The sequence below is a fragment of the Salarias fasciatus genome, chromosome 14 (assembly GCF_902148845.1).
Source record: "Salarias fasciatus chromosome 14, fSalaFa1.1, whole genome shotgun sequence".
Classification (NCBI taxonomy): Eukaryota; Metazoa; Chordata; class Actinopteri; order Blenniiformes; family Blenniidae; genus Salarias; species Salarias fasciatus.
This window is the reverse complement of record NC_043758.1, coordinates 6,029,509-6,045,503: the sequence shown is the minus strand read 5'-3', so window position 1 is coordinate 6,045,503 and position 15,995 is coordinate 6,029,509. Positions and strand designations below refer to the sequence as shown.

The 15,995-nt window shown below is 43.5% G+C and overlaps 2 long non-coding RNA genes across 3 annotated transcripts; one reads left to right on the top strand and one right to left on the bottom strand.

Annotated features, from left to right (window-relative positions):
• Positions 1-2,806: 2,806 nt before the first annotated feature.
• On the top strand, positions 2,807-4,287 carry LOC115400871 (uncharacterized). Its single transcript, XR_003932827.1, has 2 exons — positions 2,807-3,005; positions 3,756-4,287. It is a non-coding gene; the product is annotated as an uncharacterized LOC115400871 (long non-coding RNA).
• An 871-nt stretch (positions 4,288-5,158) lies between these two features.
• On the bottom strand, positions 5,159-7,643 carry LOC115400897 (uncharacterized). Of its 2 annotated transcripts, none has more exons than XR_003932833.1 (8): positions 7,510-7,643; positions 6,395-6,494; positions 6,243-6,317; positions 6,010-6,134; positions 5,784-5,888; positions 5,562-5,676; positions 5,397-5,478; positions 5,159-5,226 (listed from the first exon to the last, which is right to left on the bottom strand). It is a non-coding gene; the product is annotated as an uncharacterized LOC115400897 (long non-coding RNA). The 2 variants fall into 2 exon arrangements; XR_003932834.1 differs by having other exon boundaries at positions 6,010-6,106.
• Positions 7,644-15,995: the final 8,352 nt, after the last annotated feature.

Sequence of the window (15,995 nt, the reverse complement as noted above, 5' to 3'; positions counted from 1 at the left end):
TATCTCTACCGTCTCCACCAGCTCTACTGTCTCTACCATCTCTACCGCCTCTTCTGTCTCCACCGGCTTTTCTGCCTCCACCGGCTCTACTGTCTCCACCGGCTCTACTGTCTCTACCGTCTCTACCGGCTCTTGTGTCTCCACCGGCTCTACTGTCTCTACTGGCTTTTCTGTCTCCACCGGCTCTATTGTCTCCACCGGCTTTTCTGTCTCCACCGGCTCTACTGTCTCCACCGGCTCTTCTGTCTCCACTGGCTCTACTGTCTCCACCGGCTCTACTGTCTCTACCGTCTCTACCGGCTTTTCTGTCTCCACCGGCTCTACTGTCTCCACCGGCTCTTCTGTCTCCACCAGCTCTACCGTCTCTACCGGCTCTACTGTCCCCACCGGCTCTACTGTCTCTACCGTCTCCACCGGCTCTTCTGTCTCCACCGGCTCTACTGTCTCTACTAGCTCTTCTGTCTCCACCGGCTTTTCTGTCTCCACCGGCTCTTTGGTCTCCACTGGCTCTTCTGTCTCCACTGGCTCTACTGTCTCTACTGGCTTCTCTGTCTCCACCGGGTCTACTGTCTCTACCGTCTCCATCGGCTCTACCGTCTCCACCGGCTCTACTGTCTCCACCGGCTCCATCAGCTCTACTGTCTCCACCGGCTCTACTGTCTCCACGGGGTCTACTGTCTCCACCGGCTCTACTGTCTCCACCGGCTCTACTGTCGCCACCGACTCTACTGTCGCCACCGGCTCTACTGTCTCCCCCGGCTCTACAGTCTCTACCGGCTCCACCGGCTCTACTTTCTCCACCGGCTCCACTGTCTCCACCGGCTCTACTGTCTCTACCAGCTCTTCTGTCTCCACTGGCTCTACTGTCTCTACCGGCTCCACCGACTCTACTGTCTCCACCGGCTCTTCTGTCTCCACCGGCTCTTCTGTCTCCACCGGCTCTACTGTCTCCACCGGCTCTACTATCTCCACCAGCTCTTCTGTCTCCACTGGCTCTTCTGTCTCCACCAGCTCATCTGTCTCTATCAGCTCTACTGTCTCTACCGGCTCCACCGGCTCTTCTGTCTCCACCAGCTCTTCTGTCGCCAATGGCTCCACCAGTTCAACGGGCTCTATCGGCTCCAGTGGCACCACTGGTTCTGCTGGCTCCAATGGCTCCACTGGCTCCACCTGTGGCGCTGGTACCAATGGCTGCACCGGTTCTACGGGCTTCACCGGCTGAACCACTTTCCCTGTCAACAGAAAATGTAGATTCACAGCAGTGAGTTTGAGGGGTTTTTACACACTGTTTAAAATAACAATCAGCAAGTCAAGCTGCTCTGATCTGCTCTGATTTTGAGGAAACAGTCAAATTGAAATGTGCGTTTGCGTCATGCAGGTTTGGTATCGAACACCATCAGCTCACCTGGCTCCACTCTGTTTCGCTCCATTGCTGCTTTCGCTCTGGCCTCTCTTCGTCTCTGCACGTATGCTGATTCAACGAAAGAGAGAAAACAAGGAAGAAGTAGATTTTACATACAATTTGAGAGCGAAAAAAAATGATTTTTCTTTCATGATGAGTTTCCTTCGCTCAGGAGGAGACCTTACCTGAGTCGCCAGCTGGAGTCCATCCACAACATCCTTTAGCCCATAACCCCAGACCCTGTGGGCGCAGCTGGATGGTTTCATCCACAGGGTCTGGTTTGGGGCCGGCGGCCTGGGAAACTCTTGATTCTGCAAGAGATCAATCAAGGAAAACCCTCATTATCACCATTCAGATGCAGCAGCACATCACAAAAAAAAAGACAGAAAATAATGAATTTCAATTCATGCGATTAAAACTGACAGCCTCGGGCTGGACAAATTTTCGATAGCAAAATATACCGCGGTATATTTTTATTCAACAACGGTGATATGAGTTTTAAACACATTTCCGATATTTCGATATAGTGCAGTACAGTATGTGTTTCACAATCATTAATTGCTATTCAAGCCTAACAGAAAGCGCCACAAGAGAGTGATCACGCACTCAGCATTCACACCACAGCTGGCCGTCCTCAGCTCATCTACAAGCTAAGCTCCACCGCGGTAAGTTTGAGCTCCAAAATGAGAACTCCTGATGTAAACGTGACTGAACAAGCTTCCACAAACTAGTTTGTGGCCACGAAATAATAAATCGTGGCCACGAATTAGGTATATCATTCACTGAACAGTCCAGTAAAGTTGGCAGCATATTGACAGATCCGGATTTTCGGTCTCAATAACTCTTTAACAAAACGTCAGTAACATACAAATGGCGCCTCCTTCCCACCGTTGTCAGGGGGACTATATGCTACAAGCTCATTTTTATTAAAAGTGTCTATCAAGCATCAGAAACAATATTGATTTCTATGAGCAGCTGGTAGTGCTACTGGATTAAGGGACTGTGTACAATTTACAAGACGCTGCAACAGTGAAGACAAATTCCACAAAAAAAAGAAAAAAAACAGTAGAGGGATTCACTGCAGTGTCACCATAATCACTACAACCTTAAATAATTCTGTACTTCTGAGAACTTTGATTTTTCTTCCTGGTTGAAGAACCTTTCTTTAAATCTATATAAAAAAAACTGTGCTGTATTATAAAAGTTAAAGCTATTAATATTGAAAAGGTGAGTGTATGGCAGTTATTTCAATTCCCTGTCCCAGTAATATTCATGTTTGTTGTTGCTCACTCTTTTTTCTGTTTATTGCAGTAGTTCTGAGCACTTATTTTTTTCTTCCTGGCTGAAGCACCTTTGTTTGAATCTATAACAATAACATAACTGTATTTAAGTGTAATGTTAAAGTTACACTAAGGAACTTTCAGTTTTCGTTGATTTTGGCGGCGCCAGTGGACAAAAGCGGTAGTGTTTTGCCTGAAGTAACACTACAGTTCCCATGAGCACTAGCGCATGGCGTCGTCAAATGCTGCTCCCGGTTGCATGCTGTTGGGCTGAACTCGCTCACATGTGTTTCCAGTGGCTGTGAAGGATGGACAGCGACGAGGTAATGAATCTAATGGTGGCTAAACAATGTTATATCATGATGCAGAAAATAAACGTTTAACTTTGGTAAACATAACTTTGTTTTTCTACCGCTTTTCCCCCCTCTGAGACCACAGACATCCACCAAGCAGCTCACATAAATAGTGATCCCCCCATCACTACAGTCCTATATTTATTTTAAACGCACATTGTTGAATAATATCAATCTGCATGAAGTGTGATTACTGTGCTCCGCTGTGCTTCCAGCGGGCGATATGGCCAGTCTGAAGGGACTGTGAGTGAGCAGGGCCGTTTCTATAATGTTAATCGGTTAATAGGCAATCCGGATCATTACTAAAATGTAATAATTTGTTCCCTTTACCAATTAGGACATTTCCTAAAAAAATAATTCAAATCAATTTTGTAGTTTTTGAGTTATCTTGCAAACAAAGAAATAAACAGCAGACGGCAAAAACATAACCTTCTTGGCGAAGGGAGGGTTAGAATAATTTCACAGTAAACACACACATACAGATCCTGGCAGGAAGGTGCTGCGTTGCCTGATTATTAATCCTGCACAATTTGCACAAATATACTTTGAAGTCTCTCAGGGAAAGTGCTACTACTCAGTTTCTTACCATTTTATTTTTTTCTGTTATAATTGTATTATTAGGATTCTATATGGCTAATTCTGCATTCATTTATTCCTAAAATGATTCTGATGTTGATTAAACATAAAAAAAATGTTACGTTTGTGACTTTTTTTTTTCAGGAATTCCCTGTCCCAGAAACTACCTCCACCTCTTCTGAGTGTGAGCCCCCACGCACTAGTGCTGGCAGAGGGAGGGGCAGAGGGAGAAGTAGGACACCAGAAGACTTGAACCCCGAGACCCAGCAGAGAGTACAGGATCTGCACGAACGCAGAAACAGAGAGATGCAAGCCAGAATACAAGCACTGGACCACAATCAGAGGGGAGAGCTCCTATAAGTGTTCCTTTCAACACCTGGCTTGGTGTTCGACATTTTGGACCTGCTGGAGGACCCTAATCGTCAGAGAGTCCCAGGTGGAGGTGATCTACATCGGTGCTCCTGCGCAAACTGTAACGAGATGAACACTGACCTGGAGAGAGTTTTCCAGACCCAAGGGGGCAGTACACCGGATTCCTGGTCCGCAGACTAATGTAGCGTGTCATTGTTTGACTGCACTGTAATAAGTTTTTATAGTTTTTTTTGTACAGAATTTGCCTTTAGACTGTCCACTTGTTGTGTGTGTGTTTCAAAATAAATACATCTGTGCAAAACAAGACAAACGTTTATTTATACACCATCTTTCACTGTTTTCAAATTTCAAGTACTTTGTCTTTGGCACTTGTTCCTTCACAGTAAAGTGAGTAAGTAATAAAACAGGACCTAGAGAAAAAAGGAAAAACAGGCACATGCACACTCTTAGCGTGAATGCAATGTGCATTTTTACAATGGCAGGATATGTGTATGTTTTGATTGAACAAACTATGACAGTATAAATAAAAAAATACTGAATAATCTGTGCGACAATGTTAGAAGTTACTGAGAACAATTACAATAAGTACAGTAGCAGCAGTGTGGGTGGGGGTCCAGTAAAGCTGTCACTATGTGTCTGTAGTCAGCCTGTCAGAGTGATATGTTGTATTGATGTGCATTTATGAAAGCAGACAAGGAAGGATCGTCAGTGTTCACTTTGGGGAACACCTTCACCATATTTCACGTGCGTCCTCACAAGCTCAGCTGTTGGTGGCGGCTGTGTTGAAGCCAGAACCCCGAAATTCCGGGGGTCATCTGGCCTCAGGGTCTGTTTCTTGGGAAGGCCACCTCCACTTTCAAGCCTCTTCCGAAGAATGCCTCTCTGCAGGTCTTGAATGTAGGAGTACTTCTTTTCCTTCACTGTGCAGACACTCCAGGATTTGGACTTCTTATTGTAGCATCGTTTGTAACTGAAAGGAAGCACAAATACTAGAACACACGTATTTCACAACTACAGTATCAGGCAAACACTATGATATTCCATTCTGGAGTTGTCCTTAGATACGCTAACAGCTTACATCTTGTGTCCATCTTTGTTTCATGCCGGGGCGCGGCCATTGTCACAGTTGTAGTCTATCGCAGCAAGCAGAGTCCGCGTCCGATACACTGCTGGACTATAGGAGAACCGCTTTCCTGCGTACATGAGTATGTGATTCTGGAAGCTTTCCAGATCGGATGTTGTCCTGTATAGTATGACAAGAAACATATACAAATCATTGTACACAGACCAAAGTACCAATTATTACATAGATATCGACATTTGATATAACAGCAAAAAACACCAACTTTGCCATTTTAATCATGTTTTTAGTCAAACACAGACGGTTGTGTTGATAAAAGGAAAAGTGCATACCTGAAGTTGATGAACTTCACAACATTCTTCAATCATCGCTTCTCCAGGACGATGGCTACAAGAGCCTGGTGAGCTGCTGAACCTGTAACCACACATCTCGTTGTGAGATGGATAAAATTCCAAGTAAAGCAACAAAAACACCCCTTGAAAATACATTACAATTACCTTGTTTTATCCATGGTTTTTCCTGTATATCTTCACCCAGTGGCTCATGCTCACAAGATCCAGTGGCCCATGTGTGCTGGTTCCGAATGTGATGAATTACAGCATGCCATTTCATCTACAGCATTAAGAATCATGTGTGAACTTGTGTGATCTCACTTGCCTTCTCTTCACAATGAAAGCATGTTTTAATTTACCTCACAACTTTACTTCCTACAGACATACCTTGAACTGCTCGACAGTGGATGCCTGCTTGGCACAGTACCAGAAATGGTTCACAATGTCTTTAATCCAAGGCAAGATTTCAGACTGGTCTCTGGCTGCACCAGCCTGAAACAAGGATGTGCTGTTGTTAGAAAGCCACCATAGAAATGCTGCTGTTTTTCTGCAAGGTATGAACACGCAGAAGTCACGTCAGTAAACAAAAGTAATAATGCAGTAACACTCTTACCCGTCTGAGCTGTGATGCACTGTTTGTGACAGAAGTCCCTCCCCTTCTGTCCTGCACCACTCAGCATACTGTTCCATGTGAGTCCTGTGCAATGTGCCTGAGCCCATGAGCAAACAGCATGGGACCTTTGGTGAATGACGCAACTCATTATGCCAGTGTTGTGAAACAGTAGGCAAGTGTTCCCAGACAGATGACCAAGGGCTCACACCATCAACCCATTTACAGAAACTCACCTGGCCTCTAATACACCAGCTTCTTCTGCCCCAGTGCCTTCTTCCAGGATTTGGACACCCTCTATCAGTTCTCCCCTGAGTCAAAACAGAAAACATTTGAAAAATACTAAACTCTGCCCAAAACAAACAAATGCAGGCCCTGGGAAAAGTACCTATCATGGTCCGACCTCTTCTGTTATGCTGGAAACTATATGCTGCAGTGGTTGGAGGTGTTGCTTGTGGGGAGTAGAAGTTACTTGCTCCTTTTGATAGCTGTAGAGAAATAAGAAGTATGAAACTGATATAGATCAAGAGTAATACAAGAGAAACACAAAAATATACACACAGGAAATAAAAGCACTACATAACAATCATCAAAAAAACATCTTTTATGTCACAGTAGAGAATTATAAGATAAGAATAACAATAAGTAGGAATACAACATCAAATATAACAATAATTAGGGAACAACATTGTATACCTTACACAACACAATGTCCAATAGACAAACATAACAACAACAAAACAATATCTTGTTTTCATTCTGACCTGAATATGTCATGTTCACTGGCTAACTGAGATTGTAATCTTCAAAGTTAGGCGCTTGGTGCTGCTGAAGTGAGCTACATAAGTGGCCTTCAGGACTGACTAAATAAACGTTACATGTAGAATTGCAAACATGCAACAATCCCTGTAATTTTACCGACAGCGCAAGGTGCTATTGATGAACAGGACTTTGAAAAGTCATACCTCAATGCACAGGTGTTTTGTTTTACTGATTATTTAGAGCAAACAACACGGTTTGTCTTGTTTTGCGATCACCGTTTGTCAACTAAACAAAAAGACGACCAGAATTCAGTTTTTCTCTGAAATTATTGCATAAGAATCATCAGAAGCTACTATCACGTACATACAAAATGACACGATAATACTACAATGGTTCTGTATGGCTGATCTTTCCACAGCAGGAACTTTATATTTGCATTTTGCAGTCATCGCATTGTTTTTACCTCCGCCAAGGATGTAAAGCTTTCGCCTGCGTCTGTCTGTTTGCTACAGCTTGTAGTAGCATCACTGTGAGCACACTGACGTCATAGAAACATGCAGGCAGCTCTGCTCGCTCACACACATCGCCGAGTGAAAGCATCGCAGTAGTTTGTAGTTTGCTGTGTGGCTGTTCGTGTCGGTGTGTAACTGTGAAATATCAAGCTGATGGCTAATTACTGCTTATACGCAATTTTCCGATCGCTAGCATTAGCATTTGATTTGAGCATCGAAAGCTACTTACTAGTCCAGCAGGAACAGAGCCAAGGCAGCGTCGGTCGGAAATCCCTCCTGATCTTTCAGCTCACGCCAGCGAGTGAAAGCCGGGCCAATGTTGATCCTGGACTGTGCTTTTATCCGAGTAGCCTCTCTTTTTCTTTTTTTTGCCTCCTCCGACAAAACTTTTGGCTTCTTTCTCTGTTGTCCACCCTCCGCCATGTTTGCAAAATCCCACACTGGAGTTCTGTCCTTATAACGACAGGGGAAGTGACGCATGCCGTAAAGCAGTCCGCACATTTTGTAGTTTTTTAGCGTGCAGGGTTCCTACCACCCTCCTCACAGTTTCTTAGTCAAAGTAAAAACAATACTGAAGTCCTCAGCCCGTGAAAGAGGGGTCATTCAACTAGTTGTAAGCTGATGTATCATCACAAAAGATATTAAAATGTTTTATTAAGGTTGAAAAGTTCCTTAGTATCGCTTTAAAGCTATTTATATTGAAAAAGGTTAAACTTACGTTTATTTGACAGTGATTTCATATTTCTTAAATAAAAGGTAAACATTTAATTTATTGTAGTTTTTTTAATTATTATTTTATACTGGAGAAGCTGCCTGGATAAATAATTTCTAGTTTTATCGACCGAAATTAAGACCTATATCGTGATAAAATTTTTGGCCATATCGTCCAGCCCTATGACAGCCCTAATTAAAGCACATGTTCTGATTCAACAAAAGAGACAAATCGAGGAGGAGACCTTACCAGAGTAACCAGCTAGAGTCCATCCATGGCATCCTTCAACAGACTCTGCCAGTTCAACGGGCTCTACCAGATCCAGTGGCACCACTGGTTCTGCAGGCTCCACCGGCTCCTCTGGCTGAACCACTTTCCCTGTCAACAGAAAATGTAGAGTCACAGCAGTGAGTTTGAGGGGTTTTTACACACTGTTTAAAATAACAATCAGCAAATCAAGCTGCTCTGATCTGCTCTGATTTTGAGGAAAACAATCAAATTAAAACGAGTGTTTGCATCATGCAGGTTTGGTATCGAACACCATCAGCTCACCTGGCTCCACCCTGTTTCACTCCATCGCTGCTGTCGCTCTGGCCTCCCTTCGTCTCTGCACGTGTTCTGCTTCATCAAAAGAGAGAAAACAAGGAAAATAGATTTTACATACAATTTGAGAGAAAAAAAAAGGTTTTTCTTCCATCATGAGTTTCCTTCGCTCAGGAGAAGACCTTACCAGAGTCGCTAGCTACAGTCCACCCACGACACCCTTGAGCCCATAATCCCAGACCCTGTGGGCGCAGCTGGGTGGTTTCATCCACAGGGTCTGGTTTGGGGCCGGCGGCCTGGGAAACTCTTGATTCTGCAAGAGATCAATCAAGGAAAAACCTCATTATCACCATTCAGATGCAGCAGCACATCACAAAAATAGACAGAAATTAATTAATTTCAATTCATGCGATTAAAACTGACAGTCCTAATTAAAGCATGTGTTCTACTTATTTATTTATTTATTTATTTATTTATTTATTTGACAAGGACATTGCACAATAAATGTATTGCACAGACCAGATATAGCTAGAAGCTAATTTTCATCTTCTGATTCAACAAAAGAGAGAAATCGAGAAGAAAATGGTGGCAAATCGCTGGAATTTTACTCATGACCTCTCTATCCACACCTGGACTCTTTCCTTTCTTCACGTCGTATACATGGAACTCTCTACAGCTCGTGTTAATGGAGCCTCGAAGAAGAAAACTTTGGACTCTTGGCTTGGGATTGCTGAATTCTTGAAACGGATATTGCTTTTGCTCTAACTCTCCTCTACCCTGACTCAAAGATGTTCTTCATCATTCATACTGGATGTGTCAACTAGTTGTCTGTCCTTGCGTTTGTTTGTCCTCTGTGTTTTATATCTACCCCCTCCCTATATCCTATATCCATGTTTGTTTGTTTTTTCTTCTCACTCATTGTTTGTTCATATTTGCGCTATGTTCATTGGCGTGTTCTGTGCGTTGGGCATTTTGTGATAGTGTAATTATATGCAGTTTGTTCAAATAAAATAAAATATTTCATCACAAAAAAAGAGAGAAATCGAGGAGGTCTTACCAGAGTTGCCAGCTGGAGTCCATCCACGGCATCCCTGTGCCCATAAACCCAGACCCTGTGGGCGAAGCTCGACATCCTCATCCAAACATCTCTGCAGAAGGAAAACAGAGAGATAAATATGCATTCTGTAGTCTGGAAGAAATGTGACACTCAGAAAAAGAGTGCTGGTCTAGTTTCTTCAAAGATCGATAAAGCATTTGTAAGTTGTGTTTGTAATTGTGTTTGTAAGAACTGAATGCTCTTTTCTTACCCGTGGCCTGTAGGCCTGGTCAGCCTGGGTGGAACTCATGTTCCGGAGAAATGAATGGTTCATAGTAACCCAAGAAAAGTCTTCAAAAGACACGCAAACACACCAAAAGTACGCTGCTTGACTCGCTGGACTCGCTAGATGGACAGAATGACCCTGTTCTCCCCTGGTCTCAGAGAATCTCAGGGAGATTTAAACTTCTGATGACGTCAACAGTCTGTTGCCATGGAGACACCCAGCTGTTCTGCGCATGCTCTGTGCTGGGTAGCATGTGCATAGATTTATACAAATTGTAAAAGTTCTTATATGCGGCCTATCTTAAAGCTAGGGTTGGCGATCTTGGAAAACTAGCATGTAGCACGAATGTAGCACCTCCCCAAGGCTCCGCCCAGCTCCCACCCCATTGGAGGAGCTCCGTTGGGAGCGGAGACGCGGAGGCGTTCTGCGCGGTGCGCGCGGTGCGCGCGGCGCTTCCGCGTCTGCGTCCAGTACGTTCCTGGCGTAACCTGTCCTCAGCGCTTCGTTTCTTCGTTTTTCTTTATTTGCACAACGCCAAGTTATGGCACACTCACCGGTAAGTAAAGCCCCAAACATTCTTCTCCGCCATTCTGCAACGACGCTCCGCCCTTCTACGCGCGCACTGAACCAGGGTCAGTGCACGCCATTGACATGTACGCGCAGGGGGCAGGTCCAACGGCGAAGGGATTTGATTGGTTTAAAAAAAGGTGTCCCGTCAAGACGATTGGTTGCTGTTTTTCCCGTTTTACTCCTGCTGTAGATAGCGGATATTTTCCAAACTACTTTAAGAACACGCCATGAATTGTTTCCCATCGGGTCATAAAGATAATTTTAACCAGTATTTAAAAAAATGTATCTAATTCAAATCGCCAACCCTAGCTTTAACATGCTTTCACTCACCAAAGCTGCGGACTCACTTTCAAAGAAAGGTGCACGGCGGTTCTTTTTTTAGATAAACTTTGACGACCTTCATTCATTTTGATTTCCGATTGTTAGCCTTAGTGTTAGCGTCTCCCTCTATCTGTCAATCACTAATCAGGACCGTCTGCAATCAGGACCCGCCTACATCGGCAGCAGCCAATCAGATCTCAGTTTGGAAATGACGCTGCAGTTTCAGCCCCACTTGTCAAAAAAAAAAAAAAAAAAAAAACTAAGAATAAAAATAGCTTTTTCATGTCATTTTAAAACAGACACCATGCAGGTTAACATTTTTCAAAAAATAGACTGCCTTGCAAATACAGGTTGTCTGATTTCTTTAACCCTGAATAATCATCCTAAGGGTTTTCCTTAAACCTGTCAGTGGCTCAAGCAGTGACCTCTGACCCTGCATGCAGCTGGCAGTCTTGGGCAAATCAGTATTCTCACACAGGCCTGAATCACATCATTGCAGCATTATCCAGGAAACGGCTGACAGGTGGATCCTCTGGCCACTGCTCAACTGAAGATGAAAAAAATAGAAATTTATTTTGACAAATTTCCAGAGGTGGAAGGAGCTCTGAAAATTTAGTCGTGAAGTACAAATACTGCTACACTGATTAAAGCTCAATTGCATGTAAAAAAGCTGGTGTCAGAAAAATACTTAGGATTGCAAAGTATGTTTCTAGATAAACTGCTCAGAGTATTATTTCTTTTAACCAGTGGATGTTTTACTGTGTTGTCAGTAGCAGCCATCTTATTTGATTTGTCTGATACAATGCTACGTTTAAAGCCTTTTCTCAGATGAACAATGGAAAAACTCTGCCAAGACAGTTTGTCTTTCTTGTGACCAAATGTTAATATAATCAGGAATTTATTTTGATTAAATGAATTCCTCCTTTTAAAAACATTCATTGTTTTGCTTTATTTTGGTTTGAATTTTTTTAATCAATATAATTTCTAGATTATTTAAATGTTTAGATTGCAGAGGGAATCCCTCCCAGGGAATCAATCACATCAAAACCTTTCTCTTTGGTTAAAAACCTGCTTATTTTTCCTGAACTCCCTGTTCTTCCTCCATATGATCCAGCTCTTCTCTCTGTCTGTCTCTCTCTCTCTCTTGCAGTGCATGCTGGGAGTGATTGGTAGTAGGAGTGTGTGAGATTGTGGTGTGTGTGGCGTTGCTTTTTGCTTGTTTTTTTCTGTTTGTCTAAGTTGCGAATGTTCACTTTCACTGTGGTTTATTAATCACAGAGCACATTTATTAGTTTATATCGTTTTCGGGTTTCTTGGTGGGTTTTGCCGTCCGTTTGGCGGTCTGGCTGCTGACATGACCAACCTCAGACAGCTCACCTGCAGACTGCGTGGAGGACATGGCTGTGGGGAAGAAGGTGGGTGACGATAATGTGAAGTCAGTTGTGGGGATGAACAGCGCCGTGGTGGTCTTCCTGGACCAGGTGGAGCAGGCCAACTCTGTGGTGGAGTCGGGGACAGGTTCGTCCCGGTCCAGCCGGCTGTCCGGGTCGTCCTGTCCAACGTCTGATGGTGAGATGGAGGGACGGGTGGAGCAGGATCAGGGTGAGACCGTGATAGGGGAGTCTCATAGTGATTTAAACAATGAGGCTGAGTGGAGGAGGGAGTGGAATTTACTTCATGCCAATAAAACTCTTCTTGTCAGGCCAGATCATTTCCACTGCTGCTCAAACATTCGACTGCTGTTCCAGCTAAACACCTTGAAGATGGACGGAAGGAGTCTGAAACACTCGGCTTGTATTTGGTTTTATTGAAGAAGAGAGATATGAATCGGTAGCTTTTTTTTAAGGCACCTCCAAAATGTACAACAAAAGCTGAACCGTTTATTTATTCAGAATACAAAAATACATATCTCAGTGACTCCAAATCATAATAAATAGTTAACCATGCATTGTAACGATAAAAAGGCACAAAAAACAGTCACTTAGTAGTCATAAAAATGATCAACTACTTTACCAAAAATCATCCAGATAGTAATACAGGTGACGACCGTAACATTATATTCCAAATGAGAGAAGAGAACACAAAACACGTTATATCATTTAACCTTAGGCAATAAATATGCAAATATTTGTTTATACCTACATAATCCTTACAAATGAAAACTGTGCCATTGTAAACGTAATGTAAACAAATAAAACTCACTTTTCTCCCATAGTTTCAGGACTACATGCCAGCTAGCCTGTCTTCTTAAAGATCGTTGCATGGGTTCTCCCGGGGTTCTGGAGAACCAGGCAGTTTGCAGTATTATGTACAGTCCACTGAAAAGACACAGTGAGGAGGGGAGGTGGCCAAACACACCCTGACGGTTCACACGCACACACACACTCACACACTGAGGAGCGGCAGCTCAGTCATCGTTCAAGCACAAACCAGCACGAAGAGACGGAAACAGAAACAGAGTCTGAAATGTTCGGTCTGATCTGACGAGACTAAAACTGTTAAGGTCTGTACTGAGGCTCAGACGCAGACAGCAAGATGGAGGCGGGTCTGGAAAGTTCAAAGATCAGTTTATTCTGGGGGTCAGGAAGCGGCGAGTCCAGACGGCAGGTCAGAATGGGCAGAGTCCGAACTGTCAGTGGCGAGGTTCGGAATTGGCGTCCAAGCTCTGCGTCTTGAGACTGTCCGGGGCAGGTGGGCGGCTGGAGAGGCAGAGAGCTGCTGGGCGCTGTGGCGAGCTGGTCGAGACTCCAAACTGCAAACAAGGAATAACTAGGTTAACTCGAGCGGCTACAAAGCTGAAAGAACTAACACACGTCACACACGGGCGTTGATGTTACGATCCAGCGCCGACTTCCAGCTCGGACGTCACTTAAATAGTGCCAGTGCCCCAAGCAGCTGAAAGTCATCCTGCTGACGAGCTGAACCCCCGCTGCAGCAAACCTCCTCTCCAGCTCCACCCACCTGAAAAACAAAACCAGAACCCGCACAGCGCCACTAGGAGGCTGCTGCAGTGCAAGACATGACAAAAACACCTTCAGTTAGGAGCAACGAATCAGGAAACGTCTTTTGATTGACAGACTGTCCATTTCTGAGAACCAAGAGAGGAAGATCCCGTTTACACGACGATGATTCAGGTGAAAACGCAAAGTTTTAGCTTATTTGTTTCAGGAAAGTTTGATGTTTACACGGAAACTTTGAAAACGACGTGGTTAGCTGTTAGCATCGCCACCCAAACGTTGCCACAAAGTGTTGTTTTTCCTTGTTCCCATGGAGACAGACCGTTTTCGGAAAGTTCCACTTCGGAGCAGCTGTCAAAAAAGGTGTGTTGCACCGTTGTGGAAAGTTTTGCGTTTTCACTTGAAAATTTTTTGGGTGTAAACGGGGTCTGAAACCAACATGAGGCCAGAGTTCCAGTCAGGGGTGACTGGATTCTAGATTCTTCCAGCAGGTATTTACTGACCGACCAGCCGATGGATTTCTTTTATTTTATATACCTCCGCCAGGAGGTTATGGAATCACGTCCGTTTGTTGGTTGGTTGGCTTGTTGGTTGGTCTGTTAGCAAGACTCCAGAAAAAGTAAAGGAAGGATTGCAATGAAACTTTGTGGAAAGGTGGGTCTTGGGCTAACTTAGAATCCATTAAATTTTGGTGATGATCCGGATCTGTCTGGATCCAGGAATTTTTTAAAGGATTCTTTATCATTGAGATAGGGAGTCTTTCACATAGTTGGGCAGGCCCGCCGACAGGGGGCGACAAACGCCTGGTTCACACAGGACGAGCCGCGCGTGGAGGCAGAAGCGCCGAGCACCGACTTTCAGACCGGCGCACCTCTTAACCTATCTGACAGCTCATACAGGAGGCGTGGTCCACGCCTCGCGCCGTGGACCGCGGCTGCTCCGCTCGTCTCTATTTTCTCCGCGAATCGCGCGCGCCGTGGACCACCAGTTGTAAATGTAACCCACCTGGGTTAACTTATTTACAAGGACCAGAAACTAGGTTCAGAGGAGGGTTTAAAAGAGAAGTGGAAATTCACAATGCATAAATGGAGCCACAAAATGATTGAACTTGACTAACAATGAAGTTTATATGAAATAGAAAATATAGATTCAGTGCATGACTCAATTCTTCAACAAAAACATAACCATCTCATCAACAAAAACAATCACTGTATTGCCATATCAAAATCAGTTCCTCAGAAATGAAATGTTCCCAAAAGGGGTGAAAATTTCCTTTCAAATGTTCAGTTCAGTGTTCCTTTAGATCCTGGTTTATCTGTTCAGTTCAGTCAAAAGTCAAGTCAAGTCTAAGAGCTCTTAAGTTCAGTCAGGATATTCAGATGTGGTTGGATGCTCCTACCACTCATCATTTGCTCGCTGGGTGATGAAGGATTCCCACCCTCAGCAGCAGGAATTGAAATAGCATTGATCTGCTCCTTGGATTAAGGAGGGTTCTGGTCACTCGCTGGGGCTCGCCATCTCCTTCGTCAAGGAGAGTCCAATTCTCAAACATCCAAAGGTTTCTGAAGGTTTCAAAAAACCTAGCCTGTATTGAAACAAGGCTATTACTAAATGAAATCAAACAATTTTTTATGGCCATTATGAAATAAAATGAAAATCTGTCACACATTCTTGCAACATAATGGTGATACAATGAATTATTTATCCATCTTCACCTTTTCCTGTAGCTTCTTCTCTTAATAGAACAGTTTTTATCCCATTTTTAACAAACAAATCCATTTTAACTTCATGAATTAGTATTTAAACACTTTTTAACTCTCCAGTGCATAAATCATGAACTGAATAACAGCACATACACACGTTCACATTCAATAACAATCATATTAAACAAAATTAAACACCATATTTCATCCAAAATATATTCAAAGTGAAAATAAAACTTAGATTCTTCCTACATCTTTTCCTTATCAGATCATCAGTGTATAATGCATCTGCAATTGATTATAACTCCAACATTCAAGAGCATAATGAAAATAAGAGTAAAATTACATGCTTTGTAAAGTGCCTCGTGTCAATTGTGTGGCTAATAGAGTTAGCTGCTTTAGCTCAGCTCCATGCACTGACCAAGACTCACGCTCAACCAAACAAAACAACTCCTGATGCACAGGTCCAAGAATCATCCATTCACTCAGGTAGAGGTCTTCCTCCAGCCACCCGAGGGATAACAAGCAGTTTAACGTATTTCTTTTATCACAGATGTTGATAGCTTTCAGCACTGCAGCACACATGT